Source organism: Rhamphochromis sp. 'chilingali' (assembly GCF_963969265.1).
Source record: "Rhamphochromis sp. 'chilingali' genome assembly, chromosome: 4".
NCBI classification, from domain to species: domain Eukaryota; kingdom Metazoa; phylum Chordata; class Actinopteri; order Cichliformes; family Cichlidae; genus Rhamphochromis; species Rhamphochromis sp. 'chilingali'.
The window spans coordinates 40,486,671-40,503,805 of NC_137948.1; positions in this window are offsets into that span (position 1 = coordinate 40,486,671).

Here is a 17,135-nt window from a genome sequence, read left to right on the forward strand (position 1 = left end):
TTCACAAAGCTCCGTGTGCAGATACAGAAAGGCTGGCCTGCTAGGAAGACGTCACTGGATCCTGACTTACAGCCGTACTTCCCAATCCGCCATGAACTCGCGGTCTTGAACGAGTGCATCATCAGAGGTACACATCGATTGCTAGTGCCTGAGTCGTTGCAGAAAAAACTCACTGATATAGCTCATGAAACTCACCAAGGCATCGTCCGTACCAAACAACGCCTGAGGGAAATGTACTGGTGGCCCAAAATGGATTGTCATATAGAGACACTGATAAAGAACTGTGCAACGTGCAGACAGAATGACAAGTCCGCTGTCACCCATGATGCTCCACTCCAACCCATTCCTTTACCAGCTGCTGCTTGGGAAAAGGTGTCTGTGGACATCATAGGCCCTTTTGAAATAGCCCCTTCTGACTGTAGATTTGCCATCACATTGGTAGACTACTTTAGCAAGTGGCCTGAAGTAGCTTTTGCTCCCCGAGCTGATGCAGCTACTATCATTCAATTCCTTTCTGTAGTTTTCTCTCGTGAAGGGAATCCAAAGACACTGATAAGTGACAATGGCTCTCAATTTCTCTCTGCTGAGTTCACTGACTTCCTGAAAAGCAGGGGAATCCAACACCTGAGATCCTCAGTGTATTACCCAAGAGCTAATGGGGAAGTTGAGAGATTCAATAGATGCATTAAAGACTGCCTACAGACTGCCTCGATTCAAGGACAACCCTGGAAATCGTTCCTGAGAACTTACCTGATGGACTACAGAGCAACCCCTCATTCAACAACTGGAGTTTCCCCTTCAGAACTGCTCCATGGACGACGAATGAGAACAAAGTTACAGGTAATGGATATGCCTGTTCCTCAGACAGAGAGGCATACCATGTGCGAAAGAGTTAAGAATAAGCAAATGAAAATGAAAGAATACACTGATGCTCGCAGACACGCCAAACCATCCAACTTTCAGCCTGGTGACAAGGTACGGGTTAGGAAGCCGTGGAAGGTAAAGAAAGGCGAGTTAAAGTTTTCCAAACCAAGGACTGTCATGACAAGGAAAGGACCAAACACTTATTTGCTGGATGATGGACGGACCTGGAATGCCTCACACTTATCGGCTCTGTCAGAGCTGAACGCAGGTACTGATTCTGACACAACAATGGACTGTCATAAACCAGGAACTGATCTAGCATCTAACTCTGAGTCTGATAGTAGGCTTAGGCCCACCAGGATGAGGAACCCACCTTGCTGGACCCAAGACTTTGTCATGGGAAAGTGAATGTTACTGAGTAATGTGAAATATGTTAAAAGTGTATTAGGTGACATACATCAGAATGATGAAGTCAGGTTCACATAAGAAGTCCTTGTTCAAAGGGGGAGATGTTGTGTCCACACATACTATTGCATTTGTTCTGTAGATGCATTTACCAGAAGCGCTAGAGGGCGCTAGTGAGTATGTTGTTCTGGTTGTGGTTTTGGAGAAGAAAAAAAGAAAAATAAAGAAAGGAGTCAACTCCGGTAATCCTCTGTTCCTACCTGCGTGTGTGTGTAATACTTGCTGAACTAACACCACACAACAGTTCCTAATTAACCCAATCACATGATACAAGGAGCGAGTGCAGCGGAAAGAGAGCGAGGGTGGTAGAGCGAGCGAGAGAGAGAGAAAAAGAAGGGCGAGTAGCCCATCCGGCTACACTATTGACACCCTTTAATGAGAAGTCTGGGCTCGGGAGAACCCGAGTGCCCTGGAGGGACTTTCCCTGCCGGATACACAATGGACGGGTGCCCGCTGGGATTGGAACGACAGGTGCAACTTCTCAGAAAGGGCTCACTGAAGGCAGCATGGTTAAGAGCTTGGAGGCGCTTACGACTGCAGTGAATGCTCAGAATAACACCTTTGAGCGTATGTATGTTGGATTACATCAGGAAAGAATCAACTCAGAACAACATCTCTGGGTGGAGCTGGATTACACCTCGGATCAGTTGGCTGCGGTTGTGAGGTCTCAGAATCTGCTATGTGAGCAAAAAGAGTGACAAGACCACAGAATCGACGGCTAATAACATCACGGAGAAGCTCGCAGCTATTAACGGGAGACTGAGAGACCAGTGTCGGAGTGTTAAAAAACAGCTTGAAATTCTCAATTACCATCATAACCCGGCTACCCCTTCGGCGCCAGCTCAAGGCTGGAGCCGAACAACAACTCCCTGATAACGACTGTGTTGAGTCTGTTCCTTCCCATTCCCTACAAGGCCACCTGGGTTGGCTGAAAGACTGTTTACTTAGCCTGGCAGGGCGAAGGACACTGTCTCAGCTGAACTATGGACACGCACACACATACATATACTGATACTGATACGCACTCACTGACGCATCACCCTCCCTACCCTGGATCCAACACCACCTCCAACGCTTACCTCCCCCATGATGTGGACATCGGGTCAGCTGAAGGCGCAGTCGAAAGATTGTAGCGGTCCCAGATCAGATGTACACACTGGAACTCTTTCCCATGTTGCTTGTCTGTGTTTATTGTGTTATGGTGTGTTGATACCTGTGCATTCCTGTATTATCCTTTTGTGTTGCACATTTCAATGTTTTTTTTCCTCGCTACCTGGCCTGACCTGTCTCCCCAATGTGATGTTTGTATTGTATGTACGGTCGGCAAGGTCTGTCATCTCGGTTGTGGACCGAGATGACAGACCTGCAACTGACAAATAAAGGCTATCTCATCTCATCTCATCATCATGATATCTCTTTATCCAGTCTTTTTCTCTCTTTTTGTTTTACTGCATGCAGTTCTTCTACAGCCTGTCCCGCTATTGTTTTGTTGTATTCTCTTGAAATCTCCATTGCTCTACAAATATCTAGACATCTGTCTAATGTGAGGTTCTCTTCTCTGAGCAACCTTTCCCTCCAACTGGAGCTGTTCGTGCCACAGATGATCATGTCTCTGATCAGTGAGTCTTTTAATTGTCCAAAGTTGCAGTTGCATTCTCAGGTCCGTAACATATTTATCAATATTTTCTCCAGGAGCCTTATTGCGTGCAAAAAATCTGTATCTCTCGACAGTCTCATTAACTTTGGGATTACAGTATTCATCTATTTTTCTCATCAGCTCACTTACTGTTACTCTTGACTCAGCTCCGATCAGCGTTCCACAGAGCTCCCTGCCCCGTTCCCCAATCAGATAGTAAAACAGCTTCACTCTCGCCTTTTCCTCAGCATCCGGCAGAGCTAGTTTCGTGTAGAGTGTAAACCCTTCTTTCCATGTGTTCCACGCTTTAGACAGGTTCACTGAATCCATACTCCACTGTGCGGGTGGCTTCAATCCATCCATCGTAGACGCCGCTGCGCTCTTCTTGTCAGCGTCTCACCTGCTGTCCTGAGCCGTTAGCACCTAGCCTAGCTGGACGCGTCGATACCGTCCAGCTAGGCTTGAAATTTACGTCCCATTTTCCCCTTTATTCTTTTTTCTCTGTATTGTCAATTCTGTCTAAGAAGAAATCTGAGGCTGCTGTTCTGAGAATGAGCTACCAAAGCTTTTTCTGAATAAGTCAATAAAGATCCATTTATGGAAAGCTGTGATGAAGGTAGCTTTGTCTTTAATTATATTCAACAATATAACATATTTGACCACTTTTAATTTATTTTTCTAACTTTAATACACTAAAGTTAAGGCTATATACCTAATTTCTAGTAAGTGGCCCAGCCCCTCCTAAATCTTTATGCATATGACCCTCAGTGAAAAAAGTTTGGACACCCCTGCGCTACGCATTTGGTGTGGTGCATGACTTTGGTGTCCTGTGGAGACATAGGAAGTTTCTGAAATCTGCTAAGGCAGCTGCCTCAGGGGGGCCGTCCTTTTAACTTGTGTTAGCTTCATTGCCCACACCTGACCTCACTGACCTTTCTGCTGTTTCTTTTGCCTCTCAGGCAGAGAAAGATCTCTGGCATAAATCTGGCTGCATACTGACGCAATCTGTCTGGTGTTTTTCTGACGGCCGCCCATGCCTGCCTAAGCATTTTTTCCCTTGGTTTCTTGTGGAAATAAAGAAAATATTTTACTGCTACTCATACTTATCATTATTACCATTGCATTAATCAAATTAATCATCTTTTCATTAAAACATTTATTGAAGCTGTTGGCATTACATTAACCTTTTTAATACAGGTGCAGCTATAACCATTTTATACACATTGCATTTTGTGCTTATTAAAGAGTTGAAGCTCAGTCAATTAATTGGAGGTTGTAAGCCTTGTTCGGCGCGATGTCTGGGCGATCTATTGTGTAAGTGACTTGGAGCTATAGAAGGTTAAAACTGCATACACGCCTACAAAACATATATAATACATATAATCTAGAAACAGGCTTGAGTGAAGGCCTGGATGTATTCAGTTTCTTGTTGCATTTGAGTTTGCTTAGTAACAGGTGACAGAAGATGGGCCAAAGAGGAGGACAAGTCCCTGGGGATCTTCAGGGCCTGAATTCATCGCCATATTTGGAAAAAGATGCCAGAGAGGGGAACTTTGGTGTCGCATTTATCTCTTAAAATTGATCATTGTCTGTAAAAGTTGCAAATGATGTTCTTAAGATACAAATTATGTTCTTGTACAATGCGACAAGGGGCGTTACCCAACCCTGACATTATAAAAGCAATCTGAAGTGTATTTTTGGGCGGAGATCTACATCTGATGTTTTGCAGTGTACATCTTCCCACGCGTGTGTTCAATAAACTTATCTGTTTGATTGCATCCTTCTGGGCCTCTGGTATTTTGTTTTGGTTCTCAACATCGCGAATCGGGACAGTGGGCACAAGGGTTAGACCATGTGTCCAAAGGGGGGATGCTACAGGCAGTAACAATGCTGTGGTTCACAAAAGGCTTTTCTGCAGCAGCTGAAAAGTATTGTTAAAAGTGTCTAATTTGCGCGACCAATAATGTGTGACGTCCAGCTCGTGTAGATACTGTAGCACACCCTCCACCTGACATGCACTTTTACCATCTTATGATGGATTTCATTGAACTAACACCAAAGAAGTATTGTTTGGTGGTAGTCGACATGTTTTCTAAGTGGTTAGAAGTGCTCCCAACCAAGCATGCAGATGGTAGCGCGGTGGCAAAAGCTCTTCTGTCAGAAATCATCCCTAGATGGGGCATCCCGGGAAAAATCACTAGTGACAATGGCACTCACTTTTCACTTCACTTCTCTCCCCTCTACCATCTTCGACATGACCCTGACCAAACGCTGCAGCAGCTGGACCCACCACAACAATCTGAAAATGTCAACAGTGCTGCAGGAAAGGGATCTCATGCAGCAGAGATGGAGGGCGCTAAACCTAAGGCCCGTTTCACTACACGGGGGAAATTCCCAGACAGCTTCCGCTGACAGAGCTGTGATGAGATGCCCATTAAGCCCGGATGAAAAGTGAAGCAAAGCAAAAGAATAACTCTGTATTAACTCTGTATTAACACTGTGCAGGGCAGTGACGGACCAACACGGATGATCGGGCAGCAGGGAAAAGGGCGTGGCAGAGATGGAAGGAGCAACTGAGGTTAAAAGCCACCTCAGAATGGACAAAACACAGAAGAAGACGCAGGTCGGCAAGCATGGACACTGGAGAAAGGACTGCCCCAATTTGGGTCAGAACCAGGATGGACAGAACTGTGAGCAGCAGCAGCAATGGTCGCAAACAGACTGAAAAGGAGGAGGGCAGGAGCCCAGGGCACGCTTCAGGCCGTGGTTTACCGGTGGTGATATTTTGTGAGTTCATGATCTAAGAATCAGCTCTTTTTTAACCATGCCTGGAAGATTGAAGTTTAAAGTGCTATGAAATATTCTTACTGGAAACAGTCACAAAGTGTGCTTCTCCATGGTTATAATGGGCTTTGGAGAAATTCACTTATATGGGACACTGACCACATGAGATGGTAAGTCCTGAGTCTAAAAGGATTGCAGTGAATAAATCCAGTCCAAAATCATAAAGAATTGTTTTCCTTTTAAAAATCTGACGTTATCTTGCTGTTGATGGAGACTGGACTAGGTTGCGCGTGAGACTCCACTATCAGCAATATCTGGTATGGATGCGTGTGAATGAATGCATGTGACTGGACTGTGATGGACTGACAATGTAGAATAAAGTTTTGACTGACTTGATACTGAGACGAAGACTGCACCAACTTTAGGACTAGTAAATGTTGACAAACAATTCACCACGCCAGTAAGAAAAGGGTGGATGCTTTGTTTTGTTTTTTGCAGGAGCAGGAGGACAAAAGAGACCAGAGGGGGAGACAGAGTGTAGCTTCACATGAGAGTGTGGAACTGCAGACTTAACCCTTTGGCTGCTAATTTGAGGTACTGATTTTTGCATGAAGAACACTGTGTTTTATTGGCTGTGTTTTGATTAGGGTATCACATTGCGTGGTTGGTAAATGCAAAGGAGGGGACTCACCTATAGCACTTAAGTAATCAGCATGGCTGAAGGAATGACATTAAGGAAGCATCAACAACATGACTGCAAAAGAAGCAGTTACGGACATCAGATTGACATCAGATCTACAAACTGAGCCACTGGTACATACAAATCTTGAGAAAACTTGCTATAGTGAATTAGAACCTTGATGGGAAGGAGGAAACATCACACAATCTGCCTTAGCTCAGGTGGCAGAAATTTTGGCTCTCACCAAAGGCAGTACAACTTTCAGGAGGAGGAAGGAGTAAAACATCTATACAGACTCAGCAGACCTGACAAACAAATGCTCTAACAGAGGAGTCATTACCATCATTTGACAGAAGATGACATTAAAACAAAGATGCAGGAGCCTACAAGATCAGTGGGCGGGTGGAGAAACAAACAACACAGAATAGTGGACGTTGGAAAGTACATGTTGAGAGATCAAGTTGCCCTGACAAAACTTGGTCAGCTATTGTTAAAACGACCACATGGTCCTTCACATGAGAGCAGAAACAGACGTAAAAGAATATGGAAGGCCTGTAAGTGACACCCACACATGGCAGAGATGGTGGAAAACTGTGTGAGGGAATGCAACACCTGTAATGAACACAACCCAAAGCAGCTGTATCAGTGTTCAAAAAGGGAAGTTTACAACACTGACGCTCCTTTTGGGGACATGAAAATGGATTCTACAGACAGAGCTGACAAAAAGACAACAAAGAACATGGAAATCTTCTTGTGATGGTGGACAGATTCACCAACTAGGAAGAAGCAAAACCCAGGTGAGAAAAGACGCAAACCCAGTCATACAATGGCTGTGAAATGAACTGATACAAAGACATGAAGTACCGAGAACCGTTAAAAATCTGACAAAAGATTCCACTGTAACAACGAACATCTGAAAGAAGTGGAGAACAAGTTCTGACATGATTAATCACTGGAACATCTTACCATTCAGAATCGCAGGCCATTGTAAAAGGCCAATTAAATATTTTATAGGAAAATCGGCACAACCAAAGCAATAACAAAGGGTATGGTCCAAAATAGAGTTGTGTGATAATAAACCCTGGTCCACGTGACTGAGGTTTTTTCCTTTTAAAATAGCCAATCATTAAAAGTAGAATACAGCCGACAGGAGCATGTGCTAGGAGGTGGTACTGCAAAAAGAACAAAAGCAAAATAAAGAAAACCCATTGTGTTGAACTTTGTTAAATTCAAATTAAAATGTACCATTACACTCAGAGGATCAACATGAAATCAAAATATATGCAAATTTTGTATGAAGCACATGACTGATAACTGTTCTGTCCGGAGCTTTTGTTTCCTATAGCACCCACTTGATCACACCACAAGTTTTTCGCCACCAAAGGAAGGTAATTGCAAATGTTCGAGGGAGGAATATCACGAAAAGTGGGAAAGGTAAGCCCCGATGGGGGTGATAACAACATAAAATTCACTTATGGTCAAATTTAGAAACAGTGAGGAGTTCTAGATAACCATAATTCAGCAAAACCCCATGAGGATTGAAGGTGAGAATCTATAATATTTTGAAATAACTGTCATGGTCCGACAGCCCTCGCCTGGCTGCCTGCCCATGTGTTATTGTGTGCATGTCGCTCCCTTCCCCTCTACCCCCCCCCCCCCCCCCCTCTCTCTCTCTCTCGTAACGGGATTGTTTACCTCCGAGCGGTGACGAGCATTCCTGAGAGTGTTCCCTCGCAGAGACTGGCCGCACCTGTTGTCGATCGGAGCCAACCAGCTGTAGCCAATTATCCGCCATCTCCCGGACTGCCTTCTTAACAGGGCGATCGAGCTTCGGTCTGCGCTGGATCATTGTGTGAAGCACGGTAGAGCAGCGCGAATGGTTTTTGTGGCAGTTACGTTGATCTGAGGATTGTTTACTCCATATGTGTTTGTGTGTTTGCCACCAGGAGGGAAACGGAGAGAGAGCTCACGGGAGCTGGACCGCCACTTGGGATTACTGTTTGGAAGGAGTCGCTACGTGTGTTTTCACTTCACGGCCACGAGCACTGCTAGGAGGAAAAGGCGGAGACCACACCTGGGGCACCCATCACTATATATATATATATATATATATATATATATATATATATATATATATATATATATATATATACATATATATATATATAATTGAACTGTTGCACCTTTACCGCACTGTAAGTAAATCCACTGTCTTCTCCCAAAGGAGTCCTGCATACAGTCCTCTTTTCTACACCTACCCTGACAATAACACTCAATATAATGTTGACCCTTATGCAGAGAACATCGAGGGAACAGTTTACCCTGCCCGGGTTAGGGTTACCGGGGCCCCGCCCTGGAGCCAGGCCCGGGGAGGGTGCCCGAGGGCGAGCGTCTGGTGGCCGGGCCTTAGTCCATGGGGCCCGGCCGGGCACAGCCCGAAGAGGAGACATGGGCCCATCCTCTCGCAGGCCCACCACCCGCAGGAGGCACCATAGGGGTCGGGTGCATTGTGTGCCGGGTGGCGGCCAGGAGCGGAGGCCCTGGCGGACTGATCCCCGGCTGCCAAGACTGGCAATAGGGACATGGAATGTCACCTCTCTGGTGGGGAAGGAGCCTGAGTTACTGCGTGAGGTTGAGAGGTACCGGCTAGATATAGTCAGGCTCACCTCTACGCATGGCTTGGGCTCTGGAACCAGTCTCCTGGAGAGGGGCTGGACTCTGTGTCAGTCTGGAGTTGCCCTGGGGATGAGGGGAATGACCCACCAATTTCTGGGGGCGAGGTCACTGAGGAAGTTAGACAACTCCTTGGTGGCAGAGCCCCTGGTGTTGATGAGGTCCGCCCCGAGTTCCTGAAGGCTCTGGACGTTGTAGGGCTGCCCTGGTTGACACGCCTCTACAATGTTGCGTGGAGATCAGGGGCAGTACCCCTGGACTGGCAGACCGGGGTGGTGGTCCCCATCTTTAAGAAGGGGGACCGGAGGGTGTGTTCCAACTACAGGGGGATCACACTCCTCAGCCTCCCTGGGAAAGTCTATGCCAGGGTGCTGGAAAGGAGAGTTCGTCCGCTAGTCGAACCTCGGATACAGGAGGAACAATGCGGTTTTCGTCCTGGTCGCAGAACACTGGACCAGCTCTTTATCCTCTCGAGGATACTTGAGGGTGCATGGGAGTTTGCCCAACCAGTCTACATGTGCTTTGTGGACTTGGAGAAGGCATTCGACCGTGTCCCTCGGGGTGTCCTGTGGGAGGTGTTGCGGGAGTATGGGGTGTCTGGCCCATTGCTACGGGCCATTCGATCCCTATACAACCATTGCAAGAGCTTGGTTCGCATTGCCGGCAATAAGTCGGACTCGTTCCCGGTGGGTGATGGGCTCCGCTAGGGCTGCCCTTTGTCTCCGGTTCTGTTCATAATTTTCATGGACAGGATTTCTAGGCGCAGCCAAGTGGTGGAGGGCTTTCACTTTGGTGGCCTCAGAATCTCATCTCTGCTTTTTGCGGATGATGTGGTTCTGTTGGCTTCATTGGGTGGGGGCCTCCAGTTCTCACTGAAATGGTTCGCAGCCGAGTGTGAAGCAGTGGGAATGAGGATCAGCACCTCCAAATCTGAGGCCATGGTTCTCAGCCGGAAAAGGGTGGAGTGCCCACTCCGGGTTGGGGATGAGTTCCTGCCCCAATCACAAGGAGGAGTTCAAGTATCTCGGGGTGTTGTTCGCGAGTGATGGGAGAAGGGAGCCGGAGATCGACAGACGGATTGGGGCTGCAGTAATGCGGACGCTGCACCTGTCCGTCGTGGTGAAGAGGGAGCTGAGTGTAAAAGCGAAGCTCTCAATTTACCGGTCGATCTACGTCCCTACCCTCACCTATGGCCACGAGCTGTGGGTAGTGACCCAAAGAACGAGATTGCGGATACAAGCGGCAGAAATGAGCTTCCTCCGAAGGGTGGCTGGCCTCTCCCTTAGAGATAGGGTGAGAAGTTTGGCCATCTGGGAGGGGCTCAGAGTAGAGCCGCTGCTGCTCCACATCGAAAGGAGCCAGCTGAGGCGGTTCGGGCATCTGACAAGGATGCCTCCTGGGCGCCTCCTGGATGAGGTGTTCCGGGCATGTCCCACCGGGAGGAGGTCCCGGGGGAGACCCAGGACACGCTGGAGAGATTATATCTCTCGGCTGGCCTGGGAACGCCTTGGTGTTCCCCCGGATAAGCTGGAGGAGGTGGCTGGGGAGAGGGAGGTCTGGGCCTCTCTGCTTAGGCTGCTGCCCCCGCGACCCGGCCTCGGATAAAGTGGATGAAGATGGATGAATGGATGGATAATGTTGACCATGTTGATTATGTTTATTCCAATATGCAGAGATTGGCTAATATGACCAGGAAATGCAATAAACAGGACTGTCAGAACAGTCGGCGTTAAAGTCACCTTTGACAGTCCAGACTAGGATGGCATTGGACATCCTCAGGGTGGAAAAGGGTTGGTGTGACTAAGGTGTGGTTTGGCTTGTTGTATGCATATTTCAAAATGATACAGCTCTGGATGGGCCAGTCACCAGGGCGTGGAAGGATAACAGACTTTATTAAATGAGGAGGAGGAATTTTCTGGGATTGAAGATCCTCTGGGAGAGTGGTTGACTGAAGCATGCCGAAAATAAAACTATTATTTTATAATTGATTGATAACTGATTGATAATTGGCCATATTCACAACTGTATCGACTTGTTACAGCAATAACCATGAACGGATAGGCGGAAATCCAGAAGCACCAGACCAAGGAGGGTCTGGCTAAGAAAGGGGGCCTCAGCTGAGACCCCAAAAGAAACATGGGGCAAAATAAATCCCCTGATCTATGCAATGAACCGAAAGGTAGTCGACCCCTGAGGTTTGAAGAAAGAAGAGGAGCAGAGAACCACCCAACTGTTAGACACTGGTAGCTGCAGAAATAAATGTCAAAAGCTCCTCAGGCAGAGGTTCTGGTCTGAGCACAAAGGTGGAAGCAGGAAACAACCAGAATGGGGATCGGGGACGATAGAAAATAATGGGATATCTGAGAATTAGCTTTAGTAGTAGTCTGTGATTTTTATGTTATGACAATTGCCCAAACACAGCAGTCATCCCATATATGGCCCACTCTTTAAAGGGGGCCCAGAGAGGGAAAAGAAGCATGATAACTAAGAGAACTGACACCTAGTGGGTAAAAAGGGGGTGTGTGTAATGTCTGGAGAGATGTGCTGCACTTTCATTCTCAAGAACATGGCCCGAGATGGTTCTGTAACTGGAACCCTGGGAGGACTCAGAACATCATTTAAGAAAATAGGAAATGCATGAATATTTGGAATTGATAATCCGTTTCTTATTCGTTTTTACATCTATTTAGGTAATTTGTGGTGGTGTGCCTTCTATCCAAGGATTATTGGTAAGGTTGGATAACAGGGCTGTTGGGGATCTGATACCAAAGCAGACAACATGATGATGCTTGATGACTTTTAATAATGTTCATCTGCCATGAGGCAGATCAAAGGAGGGACCTGTTAGGATTAAATAATTTGCAGTGCCTCAATAATGCTATGCTTTTTATTAATAAGTGTTATAAAGTTATATATTGTAGTATTAAGTGGATACAGCCCTGAAAAATAAAGGCATTAGACCATGTGCCCTTGGGGAGTAGAAAGCTGTAGACTCTTGCTCACGCTTGCCTGAGAAAATGTAGATAAGAGGGGACCATCTCCAGTGGAAAGTTACTGAGACACTGTTGTTTAGACTAGAATGAGAGTGTCTGTTATAAAACTGTTAGGAGCACACCACCATTTTGGGCACACCACCATCAGATGCCTCTGAGGAATCAAAAGAACTCGGTGAAGTGTTGATATTTACAGTAGCCTCAATGCACAAGTGCAGACATATTTTTCATTGACTAGTGCTCAGGTGGGAGGAGATGCAGCCACAAGAAAGGTAAACCCATTGATTTTAACATTAAAAATACAACAAAACTTTGTTTTGACAAAAGTTGTGGGAGCAGCGGATGGACTTATTTAACCTTGGGGGTAGATATCGGGGGTTCAGATCCACTGGGGTTTTTTAGTGTGAAGTTTGGGATGGCCACGTCAAATGCAACCTCAGCCCATGTCCCGACGGAGTTGTCAGGACATCAATTAGTTACTTATTTAAACACAACTGGACCTGAAGATGTGGTGCAAATAGAGACAGGTTATATAGATAAGAATGTATGGCTGGATTGGGTAACTTACACAGCCAAGTCTAATGACATGACAGAATGTGTAGCCTGCTCTAGAGCACACCCCACACTGTTCACAGTGCCAGCCCCTTTGTTGTTTTGGGAGGACAGGCCGGGATTTGATTGCATGTTGCAGCTCCACATGAAGGAAAGGGTGGATCATGATTGTATTACATTGGGTACCCCTCTTCCCAGGAAGGGTGTTATTCCCCCTGTGTTCTCCCCAAAAGCTGTAAACTACACCTGTTTGACCAGGGTAAGTGTCACCCCAATAGGTGCTCCAGGTGAGGCATGGTGTGATAAGGTGATAGGTGTCACTGAATGGGCAAAGATGAGCAGCATTAATGTTGCTCGTGTGGACCTGTTCTGGTGACAAAATTCTGAGGGACACCCTGCCGAGAGGCTGGTCGGGAGCCTGCACTGTTGTAAGATTGGCACTTCCTATAGTATTAGCGGGATCTCATGCTACTGCAGAGACTCATGTGGGTAGGACCTGCAGAGCCACGTCAGAAGATTTTGATTTAACTAAAAACTCCCCAACTTACATAGATTTTATAGGTGTTCCTGATGAGTATGAATTGGCCAACCAGGTTGCAGGAAGGTTTGAATCCATTTTCCTATGGATAACTCCAAATAAAAATGTAGATAGAATAAACTATGTTCATTATAATGTTCAGCGACTGGCCAATTTGACACGGGATGCAGTTGCGGGCCTATCTGAACAACTGGCCGCCACTTCTTTGATGGCCTGGCAGAACAGGGTGGCCCTGGACATGCTTTTGGCTGAGAAGGGGGGTGTTTGTGCTATGGTGGATCCTCTGTGTTGTACTTTTATCCCTGATAACACAGCTCTGTAACCAGAGCACTGGAAGGGTTGAGGATGCTGTCCACTAAAATGACAGAAGACTCTGGCATCCCTGGGATGACTGGTTTAGTAATCATTTTGGTAAGTATAAAGCTATAGTGGTGTCTTTGTTGATGTCCATAGCCACATTTGTTGCCATACTTACATGTTGTGGCTGTTGTTTCATCCCGTGCCTTTGCACCCTAGTGCAGAGGTTGATCACAACTCCGCTGACAAAAGAGGATGAGTCTCCTAAGTTTCAAGTAGGGAAGGCACCAGCTCTGACATAAACGGTAGTAACCAGACCGAAAAGCAGCGCACATTTTGGTGCTTTAATTCGGTGCTTTTTTTTCCTGAGATGTCATACACTTTGGATTCTAGCCAATCATTTTACCTTTCCGAGGATAGTAGGCGGACCCAGGTTCGTACGTTCTTTTAGAGCAGATTAAAAATGCCCAAGGTGAAGAGGTCAAAAGTCTGACTGTACTTCACAGCAAAAGTTGCAAACTCAGCAGCCTGCAACAAGTGCTTTAAGGTGATTGTTACATCCTGTGAGACTCCTACCCCGTCTGTCTCTCTCACTCTCCTCTCTCCCCAGGACACAGCTGCTCTTGATTAGCCTCATTTGCCACCTGAATCCAGTCAGCAATCACCTCTGAGGCTATTTAATTAGGGGACGAGCTGTGAGCAGGGTGGTTTTTCCCCTCTGTGGTCGTATGTGGTTTTCTGCTGGGTTTTGGACAGACAGCCTCCTTGTCATTTGTAATAAAACTATATTATTACAGAATAACTCTGTCTGTTTTCCTTTTCATTCTGTTTCCCGACTCATTTGTTACTGGTCCCCTCACTCGCATGCCTAGACCCCTTCGGGGGGAACGTAACAGTGATACTGTGCAAAGGAGGTAACACCTCGAATCTGATGAAACACCTAGTGACGTATAGCATTTTGTTAAAAGCCGAGAAATGCGGCGTATTTGATAGCTTGCTGCGAGACCTCACACCGTGCACATCTACTGTGGGTGGTTTGCCTGTTATCGGACCCGGAGTTAGCAACATCCCCCAAAAACCCGAAGAGGAGACTCCTGGCCCCTAGCCCTGCCAGTGTGGCAGAAATGATGACGGATGATGATGCAGCAGCAGCCGTTCTTCTCTGCGGGAGTAGCTTAATGTTGTTCGTGTGTAATTTACGTTGAGTAGGCTAACCATGTTATTAAATTAATGCATGTAAGGTGAACTAGCAAACACCGTCGTAGTTACATGCGGCTGTCTTGTTGTTTGATGGCAGATGCTCCCTTCACCCTGGCCAAAAAGGCTGAAATGACCAAAGAAAAAGAGGAAAACAGCTAAACATGAGAGGTTTTTGGACAAAGTTTGTGTTTTTTCCTTCTTTTTTTTCCCATTGATTAAGCACTGCTTCCAGCCAAGAGTGATACCATAAATCCCCTATAGCTGCAGAAAAGGCTAACATTGTTATCTTTTTACAAAAAAACAGCTGAACATGAGAAGTTTTTGGACCAATTTTGTGTTCTCCATTCTTTAAGCACCGGTTCGAGCACCGTTTAAGCACCGGCACTGTTTCAAAAGTACCGGTTTGGTACTGGTATCGGATAAAACCTAAACGATACCCATCCCTAATCACAAGTGGGGCCCAAGTTTTATTGCACCTTCACAAGCAGACTCATTTTCCTCTTGAGGGCTCTGGACATCCTGTTGCAGAGGAGATGACAGTTGGTCGGACCTGTTCCTAGACTGAAGAGATAAGGATCTGCTAATAATTGATCTGCTGTGCAATGTTCTTTGTTTGGGAGGTATAAAAGGGTTCAGGGTGGTGTCTTTCCCTCAGAAAACCAGGTTAGGACTGTCATCTGAACGTTTTTCTCCACTGCAGTGTTTTTCTTGCTTTTTTTAATAAACCTCACTTCAAAAGACATGCTCGCCTGTTGGTTGCAGTTTTAATCAAGATTTTCCATAACAGGGATCACTTGGAAATTCTCATTTTCCATGAAAACATGCAAGAAATTGTTGCGAATAGGGGATATACAAAATGAACAGGACATTGCAGCAATTACAGCCATAGGAGACCATTCTGTCAGTCCTTCAAGGTAATCAGATGATATTACACCCCATGCTTCCTGAACAATTTCCCACAATCAGGGTGGCTTGATGAGTCACCCTCTGTACCATATGTTCAAGCTGCTCCCACAACAGCTCAACAGGGTTCAGATCCAGAAACTGTGCTGGATACTCCATTACAGCCAGAATACTTGGCTGGCTTCTTATTCTTTAAATATTGCTGACACATTGTGACAGAAGGTGTTTTTGGAGTCATTATCCTATTGTAGGATGAAATTGGCCCCAATCAAGTTCTGTCCACAGGGTATGGCACAGTGTTGCAAACTCTTGTTCCTTTCACTGTACAAATCTTCCGGAGCACCCCCAGCCATTACACAGCACTGTTCTTGCATTTTTTGCTTGTTCTGCATCTCACAAATACTCTTCTGTTTGAGCCGAAGGCCTCAAACTTAGACTCATCTGTCCACAACACCTTTTTTAAGTTATCCACTGTCCAATGTCTGTGCTCTTTTGCCTATCTCAGTTTATTTTCTTTTTTGTTGTTCAGTCTAAGATATGGCTTTTCATGGCATGAAGCCCAGCATCCTGAGGTCGCCTCTTCACTGGTGATTCTGACTCTGGTGTTTAATGGGTGCTATTTAGTGCAGCTGCAAGTTGACAACCTGTGAGGTGTCTTTGTCTTAAACTACACACTCAGATATGAATTGAATGTTATTTGAATTGTTTATGAAATGAATTGCATAAAAAAAAATATTTAATTTTTCAAAATTGTTAGTGGGTTGTGAAGAGCGCTGAGTGAAAGTGTTTTTGTGACAGAAATTTAAAATGACAAAATCTGTACGTTGGCTGCACAGTCCTTTTAAGAAAACTAAAATGCTTACCTTTGGAAATGCTTCCCCAATTTTTAAAGCAGATCCTAGCTTTGTTAAAGGGTGTATTGACTCCACTCTTCCTTGCACCAATTCCAGTTCTCAGGTTTTGACAACTTCCAGAATTCCTGCCAACAAAAGCTTTGCATGGTGTTGACCTTCATCAGAGTTTGCATCAGCCAAAACCAATTTGTGAAACTCATCATGCTTTCATGACCTAAAGGTGAATGGGGAATTCACCCTTTACCCACTCATTTTTGGTGTTACTACGTATGTTCTAGAGTGCACTTAAAACATGGGAGGGGCATGGTACCAACGACCCTCTGCCTGATAGCAGCTGGTGTCAGCACGGCCCCTCACGAGAACCCTCAATTACATGTATTTAAAATTGAAAGGTGGGCACCGGCACCACAGGCGAGGCTGAATAAACAAACTGTCCTCTGGATGCCATTTAGTGTGCCAGACCGGGGCCCGCAACAGCAGCACTGCCAAGCCCCACAGGACCCAGAGCGGCCCACCCAACCCATTTACTTTTGGGATAAGACATTTGTTTGTAGTATTTCTTTTTTCAGGAGATCTTAGGAATCCAAGACATAGAAATAGACAGACATTTGTCATCCATATAATATTAATAACACAAACACAATAAGAATTCAATGCAGTGACAGTGCAACTCCCTTAATCACCAGATAATTCAATT